The sequence below is a fragment of the Cavia porcellus genome, unplaced genomic scaffold (genome assembly GCF_034190915.1).
Source record: "Cavia porcellus strain 051 isolate PalLab524CR breed Dunkin Hartley unplaced genomic scaffold, mCavPor4.1 scaffold_27, whole genome shotgun sequence".
NCBI lineage: Eukaryota > Metazoa > Chordata > Mammalia > Rodentia > Caviidae > Cavia > Cavia porcellus.
In genome coordinates, this window is record NW_026947510.1 from 7689590 (window position 1) to 7698260 (window position 8671).

The 8671-nt window shown below is 53.3% G+C and overlaps 2 long non-coding RNA genes across 2 annotated transcripts; both read left to right on the top strand.

Moving 5' to 3' along the window:
• The first annotated feature begins 406 nt into the window (after positions 1-406).
• Positions 407-3815, top strand: LOC134473621 (uncharacterized). Its single transcript, XR_010043972.1, has 3 exons — positions 407-930; positions 1930-2630; positions 2821-3815. It is a non-coding gene; the product is annotated as an uncharacterized LOC134473621 (long non-coding RNA).
• A 1187-nt stretch (positions 3816-5002) lies between these two features.
• LOC134473478 (uncharacterized) lies at positions 5003-8461 on the top strand. The gene is made up of 2 exons (XR_010043715.1): positions 5003-5259; positions 8184-8461. It is a non-coding gene; the product is annotated as an uncharacterized LOC134473478 (long non-coding RNA).
• The last annotated feature ends 210 nt before the right edge of the window (positions 8462-8671 follow it).

The window sequence follows — 8671 nt, forward strand, 5'->3', positions numbered from 1 at the left end:
GTTGTTCAATGGCTAAAAATTTCTTGGCTGAAATCAGTGATGTTCTTTGTTCATAGTCACAATATGACTGCTGTAGCTCCTGCCATCAGCTCATGCCATTCTTCTTGCATGGAGAAGAAGGAAAGAGGAAGGACTGGACCAGCTGTCCATCTCACTTTGTCAAGAAGGAAAATGTTTTCTTAAATCTACTCCCATGCTAATCATGGCTCATGACTGAGTCACAGCCCACCTCCAGTTAGAGTGGTCTAGAGAAGCCCTTGGCTTTCCTGCCTCTGCTAGATGAAGGCACTAAAGAGCCGCAGGGGGGCCTGACGTTGTCCCTGTGCCCTGACTCTAACCAGCCACCGTGTCTCCACCCCCAAAGTGGACCTGCTATCTCCCACACCATCTATATTTTGAGACAAGGTCTCACTAAGTTTCCCAGGCTGACCTCAAAACTTTCGACCCTCTGAGTTGCCTCCTGAGTAGCTGGGATTATAACCGTAACTGTGACACAGAGGCTCCCTCACTTTAATCTTTTGCTTCCTTCCCTGAAGAGTTCTCAGACCTCAGGCACCTTGTCCCGCCTTCACCTGTCTTCCACTTACGCACTCTCCATCCCTTCTGAAACCAAAGATTGAAGAACACTGCGCCCACCATTTCTCCATCTCTGCCCAGGCCCTTAGGCTCCCCTTCCAGGCCACGCCCCAGACAATTAGGCCACGCCCCTGACAATGAGGCCACGCCCCTGGCAATGAGGCCACGCCCCTGACCTAAGCACCTCCCCAAGGCCCCACTTCCTAAAGGTTCACAGCACTACTCAGACCACCTTGGAACCTTCATACTGCATACTTCATTCCTTGGGGGACACGTGTCCAAACCACAGCAGGAGAGGAGTCAGGGCTGCAGATTGTTCATTTAGGGGTCACCGGCTGTCATTGGGCTCATGAGGTGAGACCAAGGGAGGCGGCCAAGGGACTGACTGTGCAAGAGAAGGCCTACGAAACCGGAGAAGAGCGAGCTGTCACCGGACTAAGCACAGCTCAGACAGGAGGCACAGGCCACAGCAGTCCCCGGGGCCTGGTGTTGGCAGCTGCTCTTGGGTTAAAGAGACGCAGGCTCCAGTGGGTGGGGCCCACCTCATCCTAGTCCTGTGTCCTCCTCCTCATCCTCGTCACAGCTACTACTTGGGGTTCCCCAGCAGGGATTCGGGAGCCAGGCACACAGTCAGCTCTTGCAAGGTTCAGCCAGTTGCTACTGAACACGGACAGGAAAGCAAGCTGAGAGAAAGACAAAACTTACTAGAGTGTGGGGTGTGGAGGTGCACCCCAGAATCCCCAGAACTCAGGAGGCTAAGACAGGAGGATCAAGAGGAGAGCAAGGCCAACAAAACTCATAAACCAGAGAGAGATGACAACCGGCACTCAGGGTCTCAGGCATGTGTGAGAGACATGATTCTCCCTCAGAGAGCCGCTGTAACTGCACACGAGTTTGGTATGGAGCCTTTTAAAGATCACTTGTTTAAAGTATAATTTTAGTCACCATCACACTGTTCTCTTTAGCATTTTGAGTGTTTTGCAAAGAAGTGCTTAATTTCTAAATGTGAAGATTTTTGTGTTTGTTCGTTTGTTTGTTCATCTGTCTGTCTGTGACAGGCTGTCACCAGGTGACAAGTTGTCACCTGGCTGTCACCAGGCTGACCTTGAAATCGCAGCGATCCTCCTGCCTCAGCCTGCTAAGTGCTGGCATTACAGGCATGCACCACCACACCTGGCTTTTTGTTTATCTTTTAGATTACTTGTAATTTAACTATCATGATGTGAGGTCTACATCCCTGGGCTAGGGAAATTTGGGACTCGAACTCAGAACTTTCTGGCTCCAGGGAAAGACCCTGCTGTTGCAGTTGTGCCTGGCTCTCCTGACGAGTCTGTTACTGGTTTGATTCTGCAGCCAGAAGTGCCTTCTGCGATGGACAGACAGCTGCTCCTGCACCCTGACACTGCTGGCACTCCTGCAGCAGGCGGCGCACTGCCAGCCCTTCCACAGTAAGCAGCCTCAGCACATGGGAATCCCTGCGCCTTGGGAGAGATTTACCACCTGCAAGCCTTCGGTCCCCGTCCTGGGGCCTGAGTCCCACACATTTGTCTTCCTGTGAAATAACAGTTTAATATCATAGCAACTGTTGTGGGGTTTTGGGGAGAGGGGTGCTCAATGCATTTATCCCAGTGTTTTGCACTTTTTTTTTTTGAAACAGAGCGTCAGGTTGGCCTGGACTCATTGTGTAGCCCAAGCTGGCCTCAGACTTGAAGTGATTCTCCTGCCTCAGCCTCCAGAGTGCTAGGGTTACAGGCATGTGCCACCACATCCAGCTTGGGCTTTTATGTCAATGTATTATCCTCATTTAGTCTTTGAAATTAACTATTGCTCTCTTCCCTGCCCTGCCCTGACAAAGACAGGAAATTCTCAATTTACAACTGATTGTGCTCCTAAAATTCTCCGGCGAGGCTGTTGTTTGGATGAGGGAACTGCTTTCCCACATAAACAAAGTTATAAATGGCTCGGCTCAGCGAGCCCTCCAGCCTGGCTGACCTATCTGCGCACTCAGCGACACACGCGTGTGACAGTGAAGACCTGGAATGCAGTTGGGCTTGGTAAGAGGCACTGACGACACAGAGCAAACAGGATTCCGGCCAGGGCCGGCTGTTGGTTCTTTTCTGTGCCGCCAGCTGGGGAGGCAGGGGTGGCTTCAGAGCTGGCTTTGGGCTTTTTGTTTGTTTGTTTGTTTATTGCTGTTGTTCATTTATTATTTATTTTGAGATGAGTCTCCCTAATGTGTTTCAGGCTGGCCTTGAATTGATGACCATCCTCCTGTCTCAGCCTCTCAAGAGCTGGGATTTACAGGCTTGTGCCACCACTCCTGGCTCTAAATCAGGCACAGTGATCCAAAATATTTCCAAAAGGCTGCAGTCTGGGGTGAGGTTGCACAAAGACTCAAGAGGACTCTGCCCGCAGGCTCTGCTATTTTCTTCTTGGGGTAGGAAGCCAGCTATTGGACTCTCTGAGGGTCCCCACTGGAAAGCAGAAATACCAAGGTCTTTCTGGGGTGGGGAGGATTTAAAGGGACTTTGTGTGTCAAGCATTGGGTGCAGCCTCTGGAACAAAATAGGTGCTCAGTAAACGGTGACTGGAATTGTTAAAAAATAGTACAAGTTCCACAAGGTCCCAGCCTGCAGAGAAAAGAAGAAAAAAGGCACTGTCACTTCGGCTCGCACCCCTCTCTTCTTTCTCCCTCCACTGCCCCCTTTCACTCTGCAGAGCTGCCTGCACTCAATCCAGACTATCACAGAGCTCTGTCCCAGGTCTCACCTGAGGTTCAAATCCTGCTGTGTGGTGCTGAGAAAATCGCACACCATCTCTGAACCTGAGGTCCTCATTCTAACCAGGAAAGGAAGGCTGACACCTTTCATTTATTCAGGGAGTATCTACTAGGGCTGGCTCTGGGTGGGAAGCTGGGCTGCTGTGGTCCTCACCCTCCAGCATCCCATGTATGTATATAACACCCTCCTCAAATCCAGAACACAAAGATGGTCCTTCTCTTGTGTGTCAACTGCAGAACCCTTTGTTCAAATGAAATCTTAAAAAAAAAAAAGAAGGCTGGTCCGATGGCAGTGGGTTATCAGAACTTATTAACATTAGTGTCACTAAAGTTGGTATACCACCTCCCACCACTGCTAAATTTGACTGGCTTTAAAAAAAAAAAAAAAAAGTGAGAGTTGGGCGTGGTAGCTCATGCCTCTAATCCCAGCACTCGGGAGGTCGAGGCAGGAGGATTGTTGTGAGTTCGCGACCAGCCTGGGCTACAAAGTGAGCTCAAGGCCAGCCTGAACTGCGTAGAGAGACCCTGTCTCAAAAAAAAAAAAAAAAAAAAAAAAAGAAGGCATAAAAGCCAGATCAAAGGGACAGCAGGCAGGGGCTCCCCGAGGAGCCCAGGGTCTATAAGTGACTGAGCCGGCTGAACCCCAGCACTTGGCTGAGAATCTCTCAGTCACCTCCTCCTCCCTCTCCATTTTAGACAAGAGTGGGGTGCAAGACACAGGACCCCTCTTGTGTCTGCCAAGGCACCCAGGGCTGGGAGTCTGGGGGTGCTGCAAAGTGGGACCTGCGCGTGCCCGGGCTGGTGCCGCAGGCCAGCGCCCCCCTGCCGCCGGCCGATTATCTGATGGGCTGCTTCCTTCATCGGCACTAATATCCCTGCAGCAAAACAATGGGAGGGTTTCCTATCGGTCCAAAGAGGACGTGAACAGCTCGCCGCTAAGAGCAGAGGATGCTCCAACAGGGCAATGGGAAGCGCCTGAGTCACCGAGGGCCTCTTTGATTCCCAGGGCCCCCTCGCTGAAGAGGAAAAAGAGAGAGAGTGGTTTATTAATGATCCCAGCCAGGGGACAGGAAAGGCGGGCCTGTTGTGGGACCTCTGCAGGGACTGGGAGCCCGATGGTTCCCCTGCAGGCTCTGTGGCTACTGCCATGACACACGCTCAGGTAAAAGCCTCTTTGGGGAGGGATGTCCAGGTGTCCTGCTGCACACACTGTCCTGCTGGTGCAGACATCTGTCAGCTAGGGGCCGTCAGTGCCTAGGACAGGGCCTCTCCTCTACTACACTGCCACCCCCACCTCCCTGCAGCTCGAATTTTCTGCAGGAAAAATGGGACCATCATGCATCCAAAGAGCACCTTGGCTGCTTCCTGACCGGGTCTCCCTTGGGCTGGACAGAGACCCTCTTTTCCCTCCTCTAGGAGCATGTTAGGCCAGGCCAGGGTGCAGCTCAGGGACAGGTGCTTGCCTGGCATGAGGGAGGCCCAGGTTTCATCCTGGTTCTGGCCAGTGCATTGTTCTGTAAAGGTCAGATATGAGCGTGCCTGAAGGAAAAATGATTATTAACTCCCAGGCGGGGCGAGCTCCTAACATTCCTGGAGTTAATCGTCTATTCAGGGCCACTACAACCCTGGTTATTGGTCTCAGAAACTCAGTGGCAGGGCCTTGAGCCTGCCATCAAGGAGCTGCCCAAGGGGACCAGCGCCCCAAGTCTTGCTTTGAGATCAGAAACCACCGTCATGAATGAGCGACTCTCCTAATGGTCCTTCTCGGCCAGTGCTGGCAGACTGTGTCCAGTCAGCCTTCGAAGTGGGACAGAGCACGACCCTGTCTGGACCATGTCGGCTGGGTCTGGGTGTCAACTGTCTGAATGCTGGTGAGTGGGACAGCAGCTTTTCAGGACATGCTGGTAAGTGCCAAAGGACACTTGCTCCGCCCACCCCCCAGGAAATGCGTTCTTAGTGAGGAATGCAGATCTCCGGGCTGAAGGGGCTCTGCTTAGCCACCGGCCACAAGCCCAGAACAATGCAGAGCTGGGCTCAGCCCAGATGTAGGCATGGTCATCTCTTCCTGCAGCCTCTGAGGCCAGGGGCTGGGGCCAGCAGGCTGGCTGCATTTATTGTTCATTGTCCCAGTTGGGACAGGAAACACTTTCTGTTCCCAATTGCTTGGTTGGATTAATTTACAGTGCAGAGCTGGGAGCCATGGCCACACCTGTTTTTCTCTTCCAGAGGACAGTTTCCCAGTGGGGGACACCACCACTATACCTCTGGCCACCTCCCCACAGGCACCAGGCTGGGCTCTGGGAGGCCTGGCCAGTTTGCTCAGCCCTTGGCACCTTTGCCAGCCCACCCACTGGACAGAGGTTAGTCCATGAGGTACTCACCACATGTCGGTGACCAGCAGTGACAATAAAACCTGGTAACGGCATTTTTTCTTATATAGAACTAGGGGTCGCCCCCTGTGCCAGGCTGAGGTACATGACACATTTTTCTCTTGTTTTCATATGTTGGGTGTTTTTCCCTTTTTAAATTTTTTTTTTTTTTTTTTGAGAAAGAGTCTCATGAAGCCACTATGTTGCCCAGTTTGGCTTTAAACTTGTGATCCTCTTGCCTCAGCCTCCCAGGGCACTGGGATAGAAGCATGTATTGACCCCCAACTCCCAGCTGTGAGTCCCATTCTACAGATGGAGAAACTGAGACTTGGAGAGAAGTGGGGGTGCGGTGTAAACTTGGGTCTGTCCAGGACCCTGAGTCTCAGCCTCCAGTGTCTCCAGAGATCAGGCAAGCATAGAACGTGTGAGACTTGGGTGTGAGATGAAGAAAGCATGGTGGGGGACACTGCCTGTTCAGAACTGCTACCCAGCCCTGGTCTGTGTGGCCCTGGGTAGCCAGATTCTCACATGCAATTGCCCTGAGTTTCCCTGTTAGCAACTCGAATACCTGGAACAGCCATGTGCAAATGTCCGGGGCTCACTCAGGGGCTGGACCCTGCACCACTATGCTGTTACCAGCAGCGAGGGCCTGCTGTATGTGTCTTCAGGTCCTCTGTATGCCCAATGGACAGAAGGAAATGCACGAAGGCAGGTGGCCCAGCCTCACCCAGCCCCTGCCAAGTCTGCTCATTTTGTCCCTGCCTCCCTGTGTCTTGCGCACCACTGATCTACAGGAAGAGAGAAAAATATGTGCAGAGGGGCAGAGGGCGCCATGCTACTTCAGGCCTCCCTCACATTCACAGATGGCACTGAGATGGCCACCCACCCTGTGCTACCCACTCGCCAGCACTGCTCTGTCTACTCCAAGTGCCGTGTGTGCCCGAGCTAGCTCTGCTGTTCCTGCCTACCTGCCCCCTGCCCCTGCTGCCCGCCGTGCACCGTGAGGAGGTTGTGGCCGCTCTGCTGAGCTTCCTCCTCCCCGGGCAGGGTGGGCATGTTATCGCGCAGCCCCGATCCAGGCTCTCCCACCACCATCCCCCTGAGTGACAGGGCTGCCCTTTGTGGTGGGGGAGATTAGAGGCGGGCTGGAGGCTGTGCAGCCCTCGCCTGGATGACAGGAGACGTCAGCCTGAGCGCTGCAGAGCCTGGAGAGAGGGGAGACTTGACAGCCCTGGAGGGGATCCAAGGGGAACCCGTGCCTGCACACAAAGGCCGGGCCTGTCTCACACCTGCGGGGCAGCACAGCCCAGGGCCTGAGCGGTGGGGCCGTGGGGGATGAATAATTCGCCCTGAAAGAAGCATGTCAGTAGGAGATAGCTCAGCCAGACACTTCAAATAAAGGCAAGCAGCCATAGTGACAGGGGACATTCTTTGCCACCGATGCGCTGCTGGGACCTAAGTGCTGAGATGTTGTGAAAGAAAAGCGCCTCGGACCCTTTATAGTTATTTTTATTAAAAAAAAAAATTTGAGACAGAGAGAGGGGGAGGGGAAAATACCACCACAGCCGCAGGGCTGGGCTGCAGCGCTCCAGGAGGCCAGATAGGTGCCCCTGCACCCTCGCCGGCCCTGATGGAACAAACTGTGCTGCTGGACACATGAATCTCCGGCTCCCACTCCATCTGCCTTGGCCCCTGCCCATGGGCACCCTCCCCACCTGCACGCTGCTCCACATCCTACCTGGGCCTCCGAGAGCAGCCACTCCATGGCCTCATGTATCCTCTCAGTTCTGCCCCATCCCATGCCCCAGCCTCCAACATGTTCCATCCATGGTGGCCACCTCCTGTCAGCTGACGAAGACAGTCATAGTGGCTTCTTCAATGAGGCCATAAGGTTACAAATATTAGTATATTAGTATGCTAGTTTTGAAAAATGGCCCTTTAGCGGGTGTGGTGGCGCATGCCAGTAATCTCTACGTCCAGGAGGCTGAGGCAGAAGGTTCTCTAGGAGTTCAGGGCAGGACACATCGCCCATGGGGAGCCATCACCAGGCTGCCCCTCTGGCCCACAGCTATTCTGCTTTCTCCATCTCTACTGTGGTTCTTTCTCTTCTCTTGAAACAAAGAACTATCCTCAAATGTAGTGTCCAACTAAGCCCTGTCCCTCCTCCAGGAAACTTCCTCTGGATACAACCTATGGGCAGATCCCCGCCAGCATTGCCCAGCGACATTTCTCAGTGTGTGTGCATGTGTGTGAGCATGCATGTGTGTGTATCCATGTGTATGAACATGACTCTACAGACATCTCACTTTCTGTGATTTTTGGTTTGCTTTGGTTTGTGTTGCCAGAGAGCTCAGGACCTTTCCTTTGCCAGGCAAGCACTCTACCCTTGGGCTGTACCCCTGCCCCCAACTTTTTAGATTAAAGAACCAATAAATCAATATTTTTCCTCCCAATGCCAGGTTGGGCCAAGTGTCAGCGTCTTTTAACACCAAACAAGAGAAGAAAGTGCACTGACGGTGGTGGAAGTAGCATTACCTCGTGCTGCACGAAGCTCAGGCCTAAGTGGGTCAGTTCTGTGCTGGTGGCCAGTGTAGGTGGCGGCTCCTACACACATCTGCATAAAACCCTGAGGTACCTGAATCCATGGATACTCCGAGGATCCTTCATGCTGCGGTCGGAGATTCCAGAGCTCCCCTCAGGATCTCCCTAGGTCCCCCGACTCTGATGCGCTCCATCATCTGTGACTCCGCCTGGGCTCTTGTCCTTGTCCTTGGCCGTCCCTCCTGGTCCTGTCATCCCCATCTCCACATTGATCTGCAGGTGGCCTTATCCTCCCGAAGCACCATGAGACACCTGCGACAGGTTCATCCAAGTTTTGGGGCAGTTGAGGCAACAGTGTTGCACTCTGAATGGGGCAGGGAGGTGAGGGACCCCTAAGGCCAGGACT